This window comes from Python bivittatus, unplaced genomic scaffold, assembly GCF_059951505.1.
Source record: "Python bivittatus isolate LINGU-HERP-01145 unplaced genomic scaffold, Pbiv_v1 ctg000480_np1212, whole genome shotgun sequence".
In the NCBI taxonomy this organism is placed as follows: Eukaryota; Metazoa; Chordata; class Lepidosauria; order Squamata; family Pythonidae; genus Python; species Python bivittatus.
This window is the reverse complement of record NW_028277075.1, coordinates 101,999,186-102,009,399: the sequence shown is the minus strand read 5'-3', so window position 1 is coordinate 102,009,399 and position 10,214 is coordinate 101,999,186.

Genomic DNA, 10,214 nt, shown 5'->3' with positions numbered 1-10,214 from the left:
TGAACAATGTCACATGGTGCAATGAGGGAGCAGGGCCAGACACACAATAGAATGCATTTGGATGAACACAGAAAGAGGGTTTAAATCTGCCAGTAATTCTTAAATCTTGGCCATAATTACATGCAAACTTCCTTCCCCTCTTGTTTTAGCCAGAGTTGCTTATAGATCCCACCACTGTGTGTGTTTCAACAGGGATTTAGAAATAGTGCTTCTGACTTCTTGTGCGTGCAGCATCTCTCTGCTGTTCAGTAAAGGGGACAGAAAGAAGTCAGGTTATTTTAAAGAAAGGCAGGTGTGCTGGTGGGAGGTCTGAAGCACTTTTTCCAAATCTTGTTTCAAACATGCCCAGCCCTACTCAGCTTAAGAGCACAGTAACTGAAACATTGCCTCTTCCCGTATGAAGCTCACTACGAGTTGTGGTTACCTTCCAAGACGCTGTTCACCTCTGAGGAAACCGCAGTTGGAGGACGTGTGAAACAGAGCCCTTTACATAATGGTGCTCAACCTGCAGAACCCCTTCAGAAGAAAATTAAGCTGGTTGCTTTTGGCTTCTGTACAAAGCAGGTGAACTAGGCCTTGACTTTTCAGTTAGAAATACTTTGAAAGGACTGTTTGGTTGTGCCTTCATTGAAATTCAGCTTTCCTTAAGTTTTGCAATGGCCTAATGTGGTTCTTTTGGCCAGGTCTGGCCTAAATGTTTTGCCACAAATGAAGCCCACCTACCACCACATCAGGGTAACAAGGTGATATCAGAGTTGTCACAAGAGGATATTGCGTCAGTTAACAGAGCAAATGTAATCCATGTTATCATATTTCCTCTCTTCAGAGGGGCAGATGTATGCCTCCTGCCCCCCGCCCCACAATCCAAGAAACTGATGCTGGGCCAGAGATGAGGGGCACAGTTTTGCTGGGCTGATGGTCACATCAGTCTCTGAATGACGTATCAAGGGCTAACTGAGAAGGGTCCAGGTTGCATTAAACTCTTAAAAATGAGTGAAGAGGAAACTGAAATCAAATTAATGAAATGTTAACAGTATTACTTTTAATTCATTCAAATTTTTAACTGCTGAATTTTAACAATTTTAATATCTCACATTTCAACTGGTCTGTAGCTTCAAAACGAAGACCTAAATGAACAAAGCCAACTGGAGGGCAGCATTTTGCTGACTTGAGTGGATATCAAAAATGTCAGCTGGACCAGACCTGGTTACTACTTAGAAGGGACACCACTAGGAAATCTCAGGGTTATAAGCTAGACTGGGAAGTAAAAAAAAATCCCAGAAAAAGCCAGTGGCAAACCATTTCCATATCAAGCCAAGAAAATCCCTGGAGGTATTTGTGAAGTCTCCAGTAGCCAAGCTGCAATTTGAAGAAGTCTTTTCTTTTTGCAAGTGACCCTCCTCTGCCAAAAATCTCTTTCTTATTCTCTGTCTCTCTCTTTCATACTGTAAATGCGCACACACACACACACCTGACATGAGAGGGGAAAAGGACAAAATATAGGGGGGGATGGAAACATTATGAAAGAAATCAATGTATCCTGTTTTTTTAAAAAATATCTTTTTAAAAATATCTTTTTAAAAAATATTTTCTCCCTTCAAGAGATATGAAAGTTCAGGAGTAAACTGCAAAACAGCTGAAAAAAGCCCTTATTTTATTTCCATTTCCTCCCTTTTCTAAATCACATTGGCTCTCTTTCAAAGGTTTGACCAAGAAGGCGATTAGATTGTGTCACTGCTTGTTTCTCATGCTCTGCTCCTCGTGTGATGTCCGCCTGTTCAACAGGCCCCATCTCAAGAGAGACAAAGGCTGACCTTGAGCTTCTTCTCCATCTTCTGTCTGGAAGTTGCACTGTGATCCTGGAATTTCTGTCCCTGCATTTCAAAACCCAAAGATATATGCTCCTTTTGGGATGAGTCAATGGAAGATGGGGAAAAAATGATGGGAAAACATAGAACTGGAACTGGCATCTGTCATGCCAGCTCGTTTGGTCACAGGCCAAACTGATGGCCTTTCAAATGCTCCCCAACCATCCTTGAGGAGGCAGAAAACAATAATGGCTGACCATTGGCTGCCCGCACTGCCAGTCCCAATCCTGTCTCTAATAATTGCAAACACCTGACTTGACAAAGCCCGAGGTTTCATACACCTTCAACCTGTCCTTGGATGGGGTTCAAGCAAGGAGGAAACACCAGTAGAAAAAAGATGTAGCCAGGTGTCAACCCTTTGAGAGAGACCAGGTCAGGAAATAAGATTCCCCAGGTTTGACTGGAACTCTACTCTGTTGATAGAGGCTCTAGTATCAGAATCTTGAAAGCCTGACTGCTCTCCCTTCCCTCCCTCTTATACCCCAGTGAATTAGGGTGGAGCCAGTCTAAGCTTCTTTCTAAGGCTTTCATTGTTTCCTCAGCTTAAAGCATGCTTTTGTTTTTGCAACCGTTTCTGCATATTTTCTCCATGATCACCTCTGTGGCTTTCTAATCAGGACATGTGTGTGTGACTGTTAGATGCAAGTGGGGAAGGGCCCTGAGAGCAGGCGGCATCCCATTCTTATTTTCTGAGCCAGAGATGCTGCCTCCCTCTCCAGTGAACCCTGCTTTGTGACCTTTGGAGCTGGCATCATTCTCATGCAATCTGGAGCCTGCTTCTAGTTTGCTCACAATTCCCCTGCTAACAGAAAGCTTTGAGGACCATTCCCTGCTCTGAGCCCTTTACATAATGCAGCAAACCTGATTTTAACTTTTGACTGGGTCAGTATTAAACACATAAGTCCTCACTGATGAAGCTAGACATTTCCAAACATCTCTGAATCCACTCGCCGGCCACTGTCAATTCACAGAGAGCCTGGGGAGGAACAAAGAAACACAAATGATGCCAAAGTCATCCTTCCAGCAAAGTTATCTGATTCTTCCTGAAGCATCCACACCCCAGAAATCAGTCAATGCCCAAAGGACAAACCCAGCTTAGGACAAACCAAGCGTAATTGAATGGTAGTTCAAATATTTGCGAATATGAAGAAACCCTATGAGAAAAATCAAGTAAATAATAGTTAATAGAACTTCAACGCACTACGAACAGTGCTTTGAGATCACTCAAAAAATGCACTCTAGCACGTTAAGCTACTTTATTATTTTTTTCAAAAGCAGAAAGCCAGCATCATCATTGACTTGACTTTGATACATTTTTATTTATCAATGAGAACCAGTGTGGTATAGTGGTTCAGGTGTTATATTAAAAATGGAGAGGCCCAAGCTATACCCTCAACTAGAAAAGTTTATTTCTATGTGAGAGAGCCATTCTGTCTGTAGGGAAAAACAGGTTTTGCACTGCACGTGGATATAAACTCATACCATTTTTTTAAAAAATGATATCATTTCCATCTTGTTCCCAGCCTGCTACTGAGGCAGCCTAAAGCCATTTCAGTTGTTCCAGTTTCGAAGTCTTTTCCTTCTCCTGACACAACATTCTTTCTCTGTTCACATTAATGTTCATATTAATGATCAAGACCTGGCTCTTCTTGTGGGCCTTTGAGTTGTGATGGTTGGCACCCTGTTTGGATGATGGTGTTACTTCTATTTGGAACACCACTTTATAATTTCATGGTTTCATTATTGTTTATCAGTATCGGTGTGGTAGTATTTTATTCTTTGTATTAGTTTATGAAGATTTTCAGGCATCCAGGTGGAATTTTCTGGAGGTTGAGTTTAAGTAAAAAATACTGATGTCAATAATGCATAGAAAGACACCAAATTGTTCTATAGAAAAAAATATTTATTATTATATAATGTTATTGCTGATGCATGTTTGGTAACTGAGAAAGCCAAAGAATACCCAAAATAAATCAGTACTTCATTGATTATGGAAACACCTTTGATTGTGTCAATCATATCAAGCTATGGAGTGTGCTTAGAAAAATGGGAATCCCAGAACGTTTCATTGTCCTCATGTGAAACCTATATACAGGACAGGAAGCCACAGTATGGACAGAACATGGTGAAACAGGCTGGCTCCAGGTTGGCAAAGGGGTGTGACAAAGTTGTATACTCTACCTTATTTATTCAACCTATATGCTGAATATATATTAAGGGAAGCTGGATCGGAAGACTGTGAGTGTGGTTTTAATAACCTGAACTAGGCTGATGACTCTACTCTGATAGCCAAAAATGCAAATGATATGCAAGCTCTTGGAACTACAATTAAATGTAAAGAAGACCAAACTAATGACAACAGGTACAACAACCAGCCTTAGAAATGACAGTGAATATATCGAAGTGGTGGATAGCTTCTATCTTCTAGAATCAACCATCAACAGTAAAGGAGCAAGAAGTCAAGAAATATGCCACAAACTAGCACTTGGTAGAACAGCCATGAAACCTTGGAAAAGATATTCAGATGCCATGATATGTCTATACCTATAAAGATCGGAATCATGCAAGCCATGGTATTCCCTGTGACACTCTATGAAAGTGAAAGTGGACTTTGAAGAAGCAGGATAAAAAGAGTATTGACACTTTTGAACTTTGGTGTTGGAGAAGACTCCTGAGAATACCATGGGTAGCCAAGGGGGGCGGGCGGAGGATAATCAAACAAATCTTCCCAGAGTTCACACTTGAGGCACAAATGACCAGACTCAAATTATCATATTTCACACATTTTATGTGAAGACCTAGCTCTCTGGAGAAGGCTCTAATGCTGGGAAAGGTGGAAGGTGGATGGACTCAGTTACAGTGGTGATTGGTGCACCATTGGAAGACCTGAAAGACCGTGGAGAAAATCTATCTATGTAGTCGCTAAAAGTCGACACCAATTTGATGGTGCATAATCACAATTATAGAACGAATTTCCATGTTTTCTACACCCGCAGCTGAAGCTATGGATTAACTTTCAAGACTGTATCTGGGAAATTTTTCAAGAATATGAGCAAATAGGCAGGCCTCGGTAGCATGTCTGTGCTGCATTGCTTTCTCTCCAGTTATTCTATTACGGTGGGATATTTCATTAGAAGGCAGCACCGTAATTAACTATTTCAGCAAGAGGAATGCAAGTCCTTGTTCATTTATTCATTGTTTATTTTACTGGGCTTGCATGCTTTTCCAATCAATATTGACTTTGAATGGCTAACCTACTCTATTTCTATAGATAAGGTTAAACATATATATAAACTTCAATAACATCCCACCATTACAATACAACTCCCTGTTTTATGCCATGCACAGGAAAGTAGAAGTTGGGTTGTTTTATGAAGAGTTGCAGCCCCTTTAAGGGCATTAATGGCACAGCTGTTAAAATTCCAAATTCTCGTTACTTGTATAAATAGCTGCTGCTCAGAACTTTTGTGCAAAAATATCTGCTGGCTGTTGTGTCTTGGTGCTATGTGATTATATTCTTCTTCCCCTCTGTCTCCTCACAGTATTCATTGGCAAAAATGTGTTTAATTGCGTTAGATTACAGGCATGGAGCCAGTGAGATGCTGTAAGTGTGCCATCTGCCTGGCCTTTGGCCTTCACTTAAAATCTGAACTGAAAAAATGCGAAAGGATCCCGCCCTGGAAAGGAAGTCTACCGTGCTGTAGAAGAGCCTCCCTCCCTTATTCACCCTGAATGAGACTAGCTATAGGATTGAGGAGATATCATGCAAGTTGCCTCCTGGGGTTTGGATAGTCCCTAAGAACCACAATTTAGTGGTATTGGTAACATTAGACGCAGTCGTAATTTCCCTAGAAAAGTGCCTGCCCTGAGATCAACTAGCCCATGAAACTGTTTTCATAACCAATATTTACTATTGTTTCATGCCTTCAAGTCAGTTTTTTGACTCCTGGCAAATGCCTGGACTGGTCCCTGCCTTCTTGGCAAGGTTTTTTGGATGTGGTTTGCCCTTGCCTGCTTCCTAGGGCTGAGAGAGAGTGACTGGCCCAAGATCACCCAACTGGCTTCGTGCCTAAGGTGGGACTAGAACTCACAATCTCCCATTTCTTTGCCTGATGCCTTAACCACTACACCAAACTGGCTCTATTTATTATTAGGTTACCTTATTTTAGACTGATTTGGATGATACTATAGCCATCCTCTGGACCAATGTGAAGATACACCTGTTGTACACAGTGAATGGTTGTGTTGCTGGCAACTGATGTAAGAATGAAAACTGTGCTCGTGGCCCATGTACCTAAATCCCAATAGCTGTATTCACACAACATGCTTGACCTGAGTATTGAATTAACCCATTTTCTGGATTCACCCAAAGCACTGAACCATAAAAAAGTAACTGAAGAGGCTGACTCTCCAGACCTATTAAGCCACCCAAAAGTGGGGGGAAAGCTAAGATGAAACGAACCAAGTTAGCACAGTGTATATATAGTTGCTTAGTCTTTAATTGGTCTTTAATCCAGTCCGGGGAGGAATAGTTGGTTCCATTCCGGTAGCCGGATGAGTATATGTTTGTACCATTCAAGATGTGATATCTGAGAACTTCTCTTCATTAAAAAACAGAAATAGAAAAGCTTTGCTGCTATTTGATCAAGAAAATCCCCATTCCAACCCAGCCTTCTAAATGCCACTGGTCCCCCCTGCTGACATTGTCCCTACTGGGGAATTCTGTCCTAGAATCCTCCCACATTGTCAGGCAGCTCTGCCATTGGCTCAAGTGGCAAAAAGCCATTTTTATGGTACTATCAAGCAGAAACTCTCAGCCCCCATCACATCATAAACAGTCAGCCCTTCTACAAAATTACTATGTTTGCCTCTTCTTTGAGATCACTCTAACCTTTAGGGATAGTCTACTTTCACTCCTCCTAGAACTAATGCTAAATCAGGGCTGATCACTTCAACTCAACCCTGAAGCCCAATACTGAATAACTTTTTTGTTGTTGCGCCAAATTGCTGTCCTCTCTAAGGAATAACCTACCAGCATAACTTGTTGGTACGGGCTGCAAACTGACATAATAACCTTAATTAGAATAATTTTATTCACGATAACCAGCCACTGAGCATACATGTTGAGTCTCCTAGCTCAAACAATGTGAGGTCCAACCATGCTGGAGTTCCAGAATTGCTCACTTTTGCACTAAATTCTGCTCTTCGTGACCTACTAAGCTGACTAGTATGTCCTTAAGTGGACAGGCTGAGAAAGGAAAACCACAAAAGCAGAATAAACACTTGCTAATGGAACAATGAACATGACCCTATGAATTGTCCAACCATACTGACAGCATGCTTAGAGAACATTTTTACCATTTAATCTAGGCATGCTGATTCTTAGAACAAACTATTGATCAGTGATAAGTAGCAGTCTTATTTTATTCAAAGGTAGATGCAGAAGATTTAATCCTGATTGGGACTGGGTGGGTGAGTGGGGCAGTAAAGGATTTATCTGTTATATGTTGGAGGAGCATATCTATGGAGTCTTATTTGTGTGGAGTTATAAATCATGGGGGGGATGCTGCATATTGAGACGGTTACCCCCTATAGCAGGAATGGACAACCCTCATTTCCTGGATTATGTGTGGTCCTTCAGGGCCACTTTCTGTGGGCACCCCAAACCTCAGACCCTCCCTCCATTTGCCTACCTCGTTGCGACTTACAGCTGCTGTAGCTTTCCAGCAGAACTAGGTTTGGGAAGGTCCAGTTGCCAAAGCTTCAACTTTTCTCCTGAGAGAGTTCTATGGTCCCTAGGTCTTGCAGGAAGAGGCTGGATGAAAAAGCCTTGTTTCCTCAAGGAATTTCATTCTTAGTGATAAAAGAGTGAAAATTGGAGGCATTACTTCTTTGTCCCTCACTCTGTTTTAATGGATATTTCATCCCCATCCCCATCCCCAAATGGAGGAGCATGTCATCTGTTCTCCCACTTTCCATCTCTATTCTGGTGCTCTTATGAACCTAAAAGGGTTAAGCCTGAAATAACCAAGGGCTGCTCCCTTTGGGACTGTCTCTGCTAATTACCCACAGTATCGTTTCCAATGAGTCTGGACATTTCTGTGCCTTTTGATAGATAGAGATAGATAAATAATGTACATTCTTGACTGTTGTCCATGTCTCGCTCCCTGATTTTGCTGCCTTTTGTCCCATTTTTGCCAGTTAAACGTTTTTGTTTGTTTGTTGGCTGATAAAAAACCATCAAGCTATATTATTTGCTAGCTGAACTGAATGGTGTGTGTGTGTGCATATGTGCGTATGTGCTCTGGTCTGGATATAAGGATCAACTGGGAGTGTGCTGAGTGCACACTAAACTGGAAAGTACCCACCATAATTTTCCAACAATAGAAATGGCACTTAGGGTTACCTTGAAACTGAACCAGAGTGAGCTAGATACCGAGCCCTGTCTTCTGGGAGGAAACACTGAAGAAATAACACCCAGGAAAATGGGAGAGTCTGAACACTGCTGCTGCTGCCAGGGCACAATGGCGAGAAGAATGGTCCCTGCATAGCCTATATCAGTGTTGTCCAAACTTGGCCACTTTAAGATGAGTGGACTTCAACTCCCAGAATTCTCCAGCCAGCATGGCTGGCTAGGGAATTCTGGGAGTTGAAGTCCACTCATCTTAAAGTGGCCAGGTTTGGACAACACTGGCCTATATTCCTGAGGTCAAATCTAGCTAAAGCAAACATACACACACACACACGCACACTCACACACACATACATATGCATGCATACACACATAGACACACACACATAAACATATATGCACTATACACACAATGGACCCACGTCTCCTTGGTTTCAGTGAGAGAACAAGTTAAGTGCACGGCTATTTTTCCAATATGAGATGATGTAAAAGTGTTAATGTTGGCTCTGTCATGTTCTAGTTCTATGAGAACTTTGCTCTATCATTAAAAAAACCCAAAACCTCATTTTATTTTTCAGGATAAAAAGTTTCATTACTATACACGGTGATCTGGCATACACAAATCTTATGAAAGGGGCTCTGCTGTTTTGAATCTCTCCCCCACCCCATTTACACAAAACAAGTTAATTTCGTAGGTGATGGTGTATACTTCGGCTCCTCTCCTCAAGGCCTAAGAGAAAAAGCTATGGAATAAAGTACACAACTGCAGTGTTGGAATAAACTGGACATGAGAGCAAAAATCTGGAAATGAATATTGAATTTGGCCTGATTCTGTCCTCCCACAGAAAGCCTTAAAAAAAAAACACCCAAGAATTTCTTGCCACAGAAAACGGGCACGAAATAGGAGAAAGGTTTGAGAATTATCTCATCAAACTAAGAAGAAACAAAAGAAAGAGGAAGGAACCATGCAACGATCATATTAATGAAGCATTTTGTAGAGCATTTATAAAGTATTTGGTTTTTTTTAAACAAAAAAAGATGTAATAGAGAACACACAATAATGTGGATTCTCGGGTGTTGTCCCTTGTGTGCTATAGTGAAGTAATATAGCCAAGTGAAGGGAAGAGAGGAAACAAAGCCTGCTGTCTCCATCTGTCTTTCTACCCCTACTGGCCCCTCCTTGCAGCATCTACAAATTGGAGTAACACAGCTGAAGAGGGGATCCTGTAGAATCTTCTCCCCAAAGATCTGATCATGCAAGAATCAAGTCTGTGAAGTGTTCCAGATGTTGCTGAACTCCAACTCCTGGCTGTTCTAGCCAGGCTGACCAATAGTGTGGGGAATTATAGCTCACCGAAATCTCAAGGGCCAAGGATTCCCTACCTGTGCAGGGATTATGGGGTTAAAAACCTATATATGTTGAGTACAATCCCACCAAAGTATTGGTGTGTAGAGAGTAAGGAATATGACCTTGATGGAGATATACAGGAACTGTTACCTAGACAACAGGGGCTGAAACATTTTTAAAGTCCAGAACAATGAGATAACATTCAGAAGCAGCTCAGGCAGACACCCCCTTAATTTAGTGGGGTATAAAAAGCAGGGGAGGGACAGCACAATCAGACTTGCAAGACTATTACAGCCAATCTTGCTTAATAAAAGCAATTTTAACCTTCCTGTGGTGTTGATTTCCTGGTCTGGTCTGGACTACTGAGTGGGACTGATACGATGGCAAAAACAGAAAGGGTGTCACCAGCAAACCTGGCATTGCTTTCTCCCTCATGGGTCTGTGGCGCTAGGATGAATACCCTAATAGGACTTCCATCTGTGTAAGAGGCTGGCGGAAGATATCTTTAAAAATACATAGCTTTAAGCATCAGCTATTTTTTTTTAATGCAAAATTAAGTGTAGGATCACTGTTTGCATCCATTGTT